Source organism: Mchenga conophoros, linkage group LG3 (assembly GCF_057382185.1).
Source record: "Mchenga conophoros isolate Kocher_MC1m ecotype Shallow Benthic linkage group LG3, M_conophoros_male_GT1.1, whole genome shotgun sequence".
Lineage (NCBI taxonomy): Eukaryota > Metazoa > Chordata > Actinopteri > Cichliformes > Cichlidae > Mchenga > Mchenga conophoros.
The window spans coordinates 76,192,378-76,203,511 of NC_140528.1; the positions used below are offsets into that span (position 1 = coordinate 76,192,378).

General features: G+C 40.5%; 1 non-coding gene across 1 annotated transcript; it reads right to left on the bottom strand.

The window, feature by feature from the left end:
• Nucleotides 1–4,518: 4,518 nt before the first annotated feature.
• trnac-gca (transfer RNA cysteine (anticodon GCA)) lies at nt 4,519–4,590 on the bottom strand. Its single transcript has one exon. It is a non-coding gene; the product is annotated as a tRNA-Cys (tRNA).
• Nucleotides 4,591–11,134: the final 6,544 nt, after the last annotated feature.

Here is an 11,134-nt window from a genome sequence, read left to right on the forward strand (position 1 = left end):
CCGACAGGATTTTGACAAATTAGTTAGAGAAAGAAGGACACTGAGAAAAAAGAGAGCCCGTGCTTTAACAATGGCCGCCATGCTTTCTTGTTTGTCTTCTCCGGCACTGATAATCCGGTCGTTAAGTGATGACATGACGAATCCTGCATCCGGGCCTAAAGTAGTCTGCGTTTAATATGGCTTTTGTGTTGTTAACATGTTTAATGTTTTGTATTTTCTTCTATTTAATCTCAAAAAGCTCCTAAAACAGTCAGTGATCACTGTTGACCTCCCTCGGCTTTTATTACCGCTAATCATTTATTTAAGCTCAGTTTTTAAAACCTTAGGATGTAACTACAGCCCAGCCCATGCAGCAGTATATGAATGACTAACCTCGTATTGTGGATGGATTATCTCAGTTGTTCTCCTGGCTGAAGTTTGGTCCTTTTACAGCATCCTGCCATGCGATTACATTTGTTCCTGACCACCGAGAACACTCACGTTAACTTTTATCGAGTGGAAAAAAAGTTAGCTTGTTTATATTATGCTAACGTAGCTGTGTCGCTAGCGGTCACGTAGCACATCATTATATACCAGCTAGCCAAACTTCAGTAACCCTACAAACGTCACTGCTGTTTAGTTTTCTGTCTTCATTTATGTTGGAAGTGATAACAGAGCTGTACGTTTTAATTTGTTTCCAAAACCCCGCAGTCAGGACATGCTATATTGTATTTAGATAGAAGCTAGCGAGCTAACTTCCTGCTAACTTCTAACTCCGTTAAATGTCATAAATTCCGTTTTCATGGATGCCTGGATGTTAAACTCAACTGTTACACCTGGTAGAGCAGAACGCTGATCATTTTATTAAAGATTAAAGACTTTAGACAGGTTTTCAACTCTCAGTAATGCCATAGTGATCATTTGATATATGGACCTGCAGCGGAGTTTAGACCCAGACACGGCTAGTGACGTCAGACTTAACAACCGGATTGGCATCTGTGTGGTGTCAGTGACGTAAAAGACAGATTTAATGCGACATGACCATTCAAACAGCAGTCGCTTTCTAAAACATCAGGTATGTATCTGATTCAGTACCACATACGAAAGTGACCCAGGTCAGATTTGAAAATATCGGATTTGTGCTGTTCGCACTGTCATACCATGATTGGATATGGGTTGCATAGGGTCAAAAAAGTCGGATTTGATGTGCTTTAGCCTGCAGTGTGAACGTAGCCTAAGAGTGAGAGACAACTGGCTCTCCAGTCAAAGTCAATGGGACTTTATCATTTCACTATTTCAGAAACTGTACAAATTTAGAAAATCTGAATGCACGATGGAGCTGAGTGAACGAGTGAGAGAAAGCTGCTTATTCGGTTTATGATGATGTCAACACGTAAGGGCAAACACCGCAGTCAAACGGCAAAAAAAGATTTGCACAATTACACCCAAAGACACGCATCCCCCAATTATAACGATGTATATCATAATTGGAGAAGGTTGCATTCTAGCTGCGTGAAGCCCCACACCCCTGTTCCCACCTGGCCTCCATTTTTCACCAGCAATTTCAGCACAGAAGCAGGTGGCGCCTAAGCTAGCTGCAATATTATCCAAATGATATCACTATGCAAATTACACAGGGAGCTGTCTTGTCCAATAATGCTAACAGGCAGGTACAGCAAAATGTGCGTGTGCCATTGTGTGACTGTAGGTATGTGTGTGTGTGTGATCACTGTCCATGCTTAGCAGCTGTTCTTTTCAAGGGTAAGGTGCATGAACACACACAAACGCATAAACACTGCAGAGAAGGGATTATGGGTCACCGCATGTAAATGCCAGCAGAGTGTTCCCAGGCAGAGAGTCATAATTAATTCTGTTAATTCAACTGATGAGAGAACAGTGACTGTGCAGGTTCACTGAGCACATGCCTGCAATCTCAACCTGGCCACCATATTCTCAGAATCTGGCATTTTTTTCTCTGCTGCTTTCTCTTCACTGAAATTGCTTGCATAATTTATGCTAGGTCAAAAAAATGAAGGACCAACGCTGAAAAGGGACAAATATGAGTGAAATTAGGAAAATTAGAAGATGTCAGAGTGTTTTCTTAACTCTGTAAAGCCCGAACCATCAAATAATTTTCTTTTAAAATTTTTAATATTTTTTTTAACCTTACCTTACCAAAAAAATAATAAAAATAATAATAAAATAAATTTGCATATTTAACTTTAAATTTGTATCTTTTTGCTTAATCTGGCATTTCTGTGCAAGTTGTTGCTTAAAAAATGTATTGTGCAATTTATTCTGGTTTTTCAGGAAAGAAAATCACACTGAGGATGTGGAGTCAAACACTCACATAGTCTCATGTGTCAAGTATGATACAGTTAAACTAGTCTTCTTGCATGGAGCACATTTAGACCAAACACCGAATTATCTTGACCATGTCTATTATTAACCTACACTTATATATAGCCTAAATAGGAACGGAGCTAGTCCCGTCAGTTTTGTGGTGGCTAATTGTTCACAGACAGCGTGATGAAGAACTAACAAGCTTTTCTTAAGTTGACCAAGGTCTTAAAGGTCAACTTAATGATTCATTGCTAGAAAACTGAAATCCTTGTAATTTAGAAACTATGCTTCTTACAAGTGGTGTGTATTGTCAGCATGTAAAAAATTATCATGTTACATTTGACCTCTGATTTCACTTTTATGTTGTACATCTGCCTAAAATGTGTTACATTATTAAATAATTAATCCATTTAAAAAAAAAAAAAGAATAATTCTACTCAAAAATTATATTTAAAAGTATAAAATGGATTTCAAACAGGGCAAATAAGAAAAGCCTGTACATTGCATATGTTTCCATTGCACTACAAACTTCCTAAAGTGCATTTAAAAGGTGGAAAAAACAGAATGACTTTACAGAAAATACAATACTATTCCCTCCCTATTTGCGCACTTCTTGTGTTAAATATTAGTGAGGGTTGTCAGAGCATAGGTCGGGGTCGGCACTCGGGCTAGGTATCAGTGTTGGTCAAATTACTTGAAAAAAGTAATTAGTAACTAATTAATGATTACTTCCTGAAAAAAGTAATCCCATTACTTTACTGATTACTTATTTTCAAAAGTAATTCGTTACTTAGTTACTTTTCAAAACAGGATTTACACCCTAAATAAGTAATAAAGCAATAGATCTTTCAGCCCAATTCTACTGTTTCTGCATAATCCATCATATAAAATGTAATAAAATGAAAAAAATCTCTTTTTAAAACTGGTTTTATCAGTTTTAATCTTTTAACTTTATGCATCAAGCAAACATTAAATTATATACAGCATTCTCTGACTGGAAGAAATTTGTTTAACTTTTAAACCTATTCTCTACACTTTCTAGCACATAAAATATAATAGTTTTTTGTGTTTGCACTCACTCTTTCAAATAGATGCAAGTAAAACACAGCAGAAAATAAATAAAATCAAAGACTCAGCGGTCCTGTTGCTCTATTTTCACCTGTATAGCAGGAGTGGGGCAGGCGGAGGTTTACCCTGGTGCAGGTGTGTCGCGGTGGTCAATGGAAGGATACGGCAGTTTCTCTGTGAATTTCACTTTCCAGCGGCAGCGTATTTGGTGCTTGCTCGGAAGTTCAGGAGTTTTTTCGATGGAAAAAGAAGTTTTCTTCCCACGCAGTGAACAGCGGACGCTAATGTTTTTGTCACTTTTTACAGAATCAAACTCAAAGTAAGGTCAGTACTTCCACGCTTTAAACGCTGCACGCTCATACTCTGTCGCACTTGTTATATGATCCATTTTTGATCTGCACACAGCTGTTGCCACGAACGTCGCACTCGCTTACGTCACTGTCATGAGACACTCTCGCAAAAAAATCGCGATTAGTTAGTAACGTAGTAACATAGAGTTCTTACGTGAAAGTAACAGTAATGTAATTACCTAATAGTAATCCCTTACTTTACTCGTTACTTGAAAAAAGTAATCGGATTACAGTAACACATTACTTGTAACACGTTACTGCCCATCTCTGCTAGGTATAATACTTGTGGAAATTTTCTATATTAATATTTAAATGTTGTTTTTTATCATTTGCAGTCATGCTAAGGTGATGCCTGTAGCTGGATTTACGACCACTGCATAAGGGAATTAGTGCAATCTTTCACGAATTGGTTACACTTTTTTGCCTGTTTTCCCTTCATCTCCAAAAACAAACAAAATAAGAAAAAAAAAAAAACAGAAGTATATACTGTGCACACTGTCTTGACCCAATGACCTGCCTGGTATACTGAAATCAGGACAAAGCTACAATAAATCTAATAATAGTAATGATATATACTTTATTGATCCCTGTGGGGAAATTACTTGCTTTTCTCTGCATTTGACCCATTCACTCAGTGAAGCAGTGGGCAGCCACTAAGCAGGCGCCCGGGGAGCAGTGTGTAGGGACGGGACCTTGCTCAAGGGTACCTATTCAGTGGATTCGAAACCCCGACCTTGGGGCGACCACTCTAACTACTGAGCTATCCCTGCCCTAAAACAGGGGGCACCTGGATTTGAACCAGGGACCTCTTGATCTGCAGTCAAATGCTCTACCACTGAGCTATACCCCACAATCCCTATTTATTATTCTATATTGAGATTGAACACATGTTAGATTGCATTTGTATTACTGACAGGTTGGGTGATGATGTGGAAGCAGAAGCTATTGTATATACTGCATACAATATTACAATATTGCATATATGTAGTGCATCAGAGGAAGGAAAAAAAAAAGGGAAAGAACAGCAATCGCTTTTACATACTGGAAAAAAGTTTGGTTGAACACTGGTATTGTCTCTATTCAAAAATCGCCTTTAGCTTTAATAGAAAACATAAAGCAAACATCTGCCGGCTCACAAAATCTGATTTCCACTCACTGGTTATGAAGCACCGCTGAGGCAGCGAGTCTGCTCGACGCAGCAGGTAAGTCCTGGAAGTGTGCTATTTCTGGCTTTGGATGACAGCTGTTCATGTTCACAAACACTGGCTGGATTGAGGTAGAGCACATACGGTATGTCGTGATTTGAGCGATATCCCAGTCTAATGTTCATCTGCAATCTGAATAATGTTGTTCTAATCCTGCAGAGAGAGTCACTGTGGGTGGCTGGGAAGCCATGACCATCAATTCTTCACCGCTGACAAGGTTTCCATTTCCAGGTTGATGGCTTTACCAACCCAGTGTGAACATTCTGCACTTTCAATTTGTCTGAGGTTTACAGCATGTGAGTGGAAACGCACACACTGAATATGCAATGACAGATGCAGCGAAAAGATTACAGTCGCGCTGTCAAAACAGTCACAGCAGTCCAAACTTTTCAAAACTGAGCTGCGAGCTACTTTTGTACAAATGAACATTTTGACTCATGAAATATGAACTGTAAGAAATGCATTTCTTCCCAACATTATCACAGAGTTCCATATTTATGCATTTTTTATGAGTGATCCTTGTTTAAAGATTTGCTGGGGAACGCATCAGAAGCAAATTATTGGTGACAGCGGTCATGCTGTTAAGTCCTTGAGCACCTGAAACGACTAAATAAAAATAGATAAATAAATAAAAACAAATAAATCACTCGGAAAATATACAATTAAATGCACCAAAATTAATAGTACATGTAAATTTACATGAAGACTAAATCGTTCATAAGATGTGACAAATTCTTGCATTTGTTCAAATTTGCTTCAGTATTCTTTAACCCTTTCATTTTTAATTGTGCTAATAGACCACTCTGCATTGAATCATACTTGTTATTAATCTCTGTCTCTCTTCCACAGCATGTCTTCTATCCTGTCTTCCTTCTCTCACCCCAACCGGTCGCAGCAGGTGGCCCCGCCCCTCCCTGATCCTGGTTCTTCCTGTTAAAAGGGAGTTTTTCCTTCCCACTGTCGCCAAAGTGCTTGTTTATAGGGGATCATATGATTGTTGGGTTTTTCTCTAGGTATTATTGTAGGGTCTACCTTACAATATAAAGAGCCTTGAGGTGACTGTTGTTGTGGTTTGGTGCTATATAAATAAAATTGATTTGAACTGAAGTCTCCTATCCATATATTTATTAATTTTGCGTTTCTCTTTGATTGTGTATTCAGAGTTTGTCTGAAAGTGTAGCTGAAATGATTGTATGGTATTATAATAGCTTTTATAGTTTTATCAAGCTCTTTCTGAGTATGCATGCACCTGATCTCGCGACAAACTTCCAGCTCCCATCTTCCCTACAAACCCCTAATTCTGGGATTGACAGCTAAGGCCTGTGGGAAGTGCGATGAATAATTTGTAGGCAAAAAGAGCTGCAGGCGGGTGGAAAATTCTTAGCCAAAAGTAACAAAATGGTGGAGTCAACAGCTTCATGAACTATTTATCTTTCTGGAACCGATATGTCCTTCTTCAGTCTCTTTCTGTACTCCTCCACTCCTTCCACCTTACTTGTCAAAGCCTGCAGCAGTCCAGGCTTTATTGAAACTTTGATTCAGTTTCCCAAGTTGTCACTTTCTAAGGACTGTGTGCAATAAAGTAGACAGGTTATTGGGGAGAAGAACAGAGAAGGGGACTAATGAAAAAAGAAGCTTTTACTGGAAAGAAAAAAGCAAAGAAACTGCACACCCCAGTGTGATCTGAGGTTGGAAGAAACACAAGAGCTGACAATGATCAATAACATTAATATTGGCTGCCGCAGACAGCCTGCTTCGGGCAGATTAACTATCTCCTGGTGAGAAAGACAACAGACAACAGTGACAGAGTAAAGCTATTGTTTTATATTTTGCCTTGAAAATACTTTTATGGGCTTGTGATTTGAAAGGGGGATCCCACCTTTCAATATTTAAACTTGACATATTTTTATATGAAACCATCTAGTTCAAACAGTTCACATATTGACACACAGAAAAGCTCGACTTGACTTACAGCTTCCTCTTGGAATACTGCAGGGAGAGTGCAATGACTATTCTGGCTAGCTTAGCCCCATTGGTCAGTAAAACTCCAACCTGCCTGTCAGGGCATATTACTGTGTATTACCCCCATAGGCACAGGTGTAAAAATCAAGCTCCAAGCCATGCAGCCTGTCTTCACAAACATTTGAGAAAGGATGGGTTGTTCTATAGAGCTCTCTGACTTCAAATGTAGGCAGTTCATGTCATTTTTCCCTCCTGGATATTCCACAATCAACTGTAAGTGGTAATTTTGGAAAGTGAAAGTGTTTAGCAACCACAAGGTTCAAGGTTCTTTATTCGTCACATGCATAGTTATACAAGTATAGCACACAGTGTAGCCTGACACGCTCCTCGACATGTGCAAAAATTGGGGGGGGGGGTGTAGAGGAAGAACATATATATATATATATATATATATATATATATATATATATATATATATATATATATATATATATATATATATACACATACAGTATATACACTGGGTGAATGTGCAGTAGTAGCAGCAAGCAGGTGAATTCTGTACATTAATATGAATAGACCTCTGACTATTTTACAGGATAGACAATATAAACATATTTAAAATTAAAGGAATTGAAATGTACATTGTGCCTTGGTTTAGTGTCTGGAAGAGTCCTGTCTCAGTCAATTATAGATGATGTGAGAGGGCGGGTGTGTGTGTTTAGGGCACGGATGGCTTGGGGATAGAAGCTCCTCTTGAGTCTCTCTGTCCTTGCCTGGAAGATGCGGAACCTTCTACCAGATTGCAGAAGTTGGAACAGTTTGTTGCCAGGATGGGACGGGTCCTTCAGTATCTGCGCTGCTCTAGTCCGGCATCTCCTGGTGTAGGTGTCCTGAAGCGGGGGGAGAGCAATCCTGCAGCAGCGTTCTGCTGTACGGATCACTCTCTGGAGAGCTTTTTGGTCCTTCACACAGCTGTTCCCAAACCACGATGTCATGTTCTGTGTGAGGATGCTCTCCACAGCGCCTGTATAGAAAATCCTGAGGATCTTTGGAGAGACCCTGAACTTCCTCAGTTGTCGTAGGTGATACAGGCGCTGCCTAGCCTTTTTGGTCTGGACCTGAATGTGGGCAGCCCATGTCAGGTCTGAGGAGATGTGGACACCAAGATACTTGAAGGACTGCACCCTCTCCACTGGAGCTCCATTGATGATAATGGGCTTGTAGTCTCTGTGCTGACCCCTTCTGAAGTCCACCACCAGCTCCTTGGTCTTGCTGACGTTCAGCTGGAGGTGGTTGTCCTGGCACCACGATGCCAGATTCTTCACTTCATCCATGTAGGCCGCCTCATCGTTGTTGGAGATGGCACCCAACACCACTGTGTCGTCAGCAAACTTCACAATGGTGTTGGAGCCATGGGTGGCCACACAGTCTGAAGTGTAGAGGGAGTAGAGCAGTGGCGAGAGGACACATCCCTGAGGTGCTCCTGTGTTGATGGTGATGCTGTTGGAGAAGCACCTGCCCACCCTCACCACCTGAGTTCTGCCAGTGAGGAAGTCCAACACCCATGCACACAGACGGCTGTTAAGTCCCAGATCCCTGAGCTTCGTGAACAGTCTGCAGGGCACTATTGTGTTAAACGCTGAACTGTAATCAACAAACAGCATTCGCACATAGTTACCCTGTTTCTTGTCCACATGGCTGAGAGTGGTGTGTAGGACGTGGGCGATGGCATCCTCTGTGGATCTGTTGGATCTGTAGGCGAACTGCAGCTCACAACAGCTCAGCTCAGACCGCCTAAAGTCACAGAGGTTTGCAGAGAGATGAGTCAATGACTAAAGACTTCCAAACCTCTTCTTGAGTTAAAATCAGCACAATAAGTGTTTACAGGGAGCTTCCCTCCATGGGTTTCTTGTCAGATCTACTTGTCTGTCTGTGTCAAGCTAATCATTTTGACCTGGAATCCTTCCCTGTAAAACAGACTCCATCAGCTCACCTGCCTACTCACGCTCTGTGTATCTGATATTCCTTTGCTGGTGTTGTTCATGGATCATCATAATTAGTGTTTGCATTGGAGTACATTGGGTGGGTCGGGCTTTTGAATGAGATCAGAGACAGTTTTAGAGTCTTACATGTCTTGCTCCTACAGTTTAGTTTTGGGTATAGAGTATAGCCAAAGTTAGTCAGAGCAGAGAAACCTCTGACCCATGTTGTAAGGGACAGGGTTAGGGTTATGACCTCGGTTGGGTTTACAGCTAGGGTTATAGTTATGTCAGATTTACACAGACAGCTAGTTTCACTGTATGAATCCATTAATTGCCTGTTTGTACCCAAAGGAGCCACTTAATAGCAGGCTGCACTGACCATGTTGGATCACTTGAGAGCTTAAAAGCTAAGCTGGGTAGGGCCTGGTTAGTACTTGGATGGGAGACCCCATCTGATTGTCAACTGTCTTTTTTATATATATATATATATATATAAAGAAAGTCATACATGTCTTGTTTTTAAAGTTCAGAGTTGGCATCAGTGTTAACTCTTTATTCACAGCAGTGGATCCTCTGACCCATGAGGTTACAGCTAGGGTTAAAGTTGGAGCACATTGGGAGGGTTGAGTTTCTGAGTGAGAGCAGAGATGGCCCAGTGTACCATTTGAGTCAATAAAATGCCAGTCTTTGCTCGACAGAGCAGCTTATGGCCAGATTACCCTGACCACCAAGTAAAGCAGGGTAAGCTCTGGTCATTTTGGATGCGAAAATTGAAATAACAAGCTCCTTTTGTTTTTTTTCTGAAAGCCACACATAACTTGTTCTTAAAGTTCAGTGCTAGTTTAGAGTTAATTCTTTAATCAGAGCAGAGAAACCTCTAACCTGTGGGGTTAGGGCTAAGAAAGCTAATGAAATTTTGACAGCAACCTTCAGTCCAACCCAGTGCAAGAAACGTGTAAAAAAGTAAACTTTTATTAAAACTGATACACAATCACTTATTCCATCAGTTCCCTTTAAATCCCCATGTGAATAATCTATAAATGGTGTGAAGTTGACCACCTGTGTGTCTTTTCAGAATGTCAGAAAGCCATCCTTCCAGCTCACCACATAAACCTCTCTTTCCATGTACAACATGCCTGCCTCTTACTGATGACCCATCTCAAGCTTTTAACAAGAGCGAGGCGATACACTGAGAAAGTTGACCCACAGTTATAAAAAGTCACTTCTATGATTTTCTCTAAAGGGTAAGTACTGCACCATAACTGGCATGGCTCTACTGTGAGTGCTCTTTTGCTCTAAACGCTCTCTTCTCTGCCACTTGGACTGTCCGACGGTTGAACCCATCGCGTAGGCCAGCGGAGGAGACAGGAAGTTCGTGTCGCTCTAGCACATTATATTTTATTTAACAACGGGCGATTAAACATTAAATGTTCTCAAAACCTTTTTCTGTCACGTGACGGTGAAATGGTTGAAAGGAGACTACCATCGGCAATGGTGTCAAGCTATCAAGTAGTGCTCATGAAGCAGTTCACCTTGACTTCCTGTCCAAAATATTGCTGTTCTGTATTGCCAGAGTGGTCCCAGAGACACTACTCTGAGCCAACTGAACATTTCTTTCAGGTGCTTTTAACTTGAACTAGTTATCATGGACTGTTGCTTTAAAACACTGGAAATTTTTTTGTGAAATAATTGGGCACTTGAAAAATAAAACGAGTCAGAAATGGGACACAGAATTAATTCAGACAGGCAATAACTCCATCTTGCCAGCCCTCACCAGGTGATGGTTTTGATAGCACACTTCTACATATCCATTTGGCCACTGTGTATGAGCATATATGCTATTTGAGCTGATTATACCTGCCCACTTGCACCTTTACAAGTCACTGCAGCCCACCTTCACCTGAGCTCCTTCTTCTATCCCGTGTGTGAATTAATCAGTGTCACATGTTGTACAATATATTGTCACTGATGCTGGATCACTTCTGTGCTCGGGGTCTTTATGCCTCCCACTTTCCATGTCCCTGCCTACTGCATTTCACACACAGGAGTGTGTCAAAATAGAGCCATAGCACCAAATTTACATTAAATGAGATGTAAATATCAGGTCCTAACTACACTAAATAAATGGAAAATCCTAAAACATCTTTATAAAGGGAGGATACATATTATTAGTTGGCAGAACTCCCTTCAAATCACGAATTACTACATTGATTTATGCTAGGTTGAATGCTACAGCTCCACA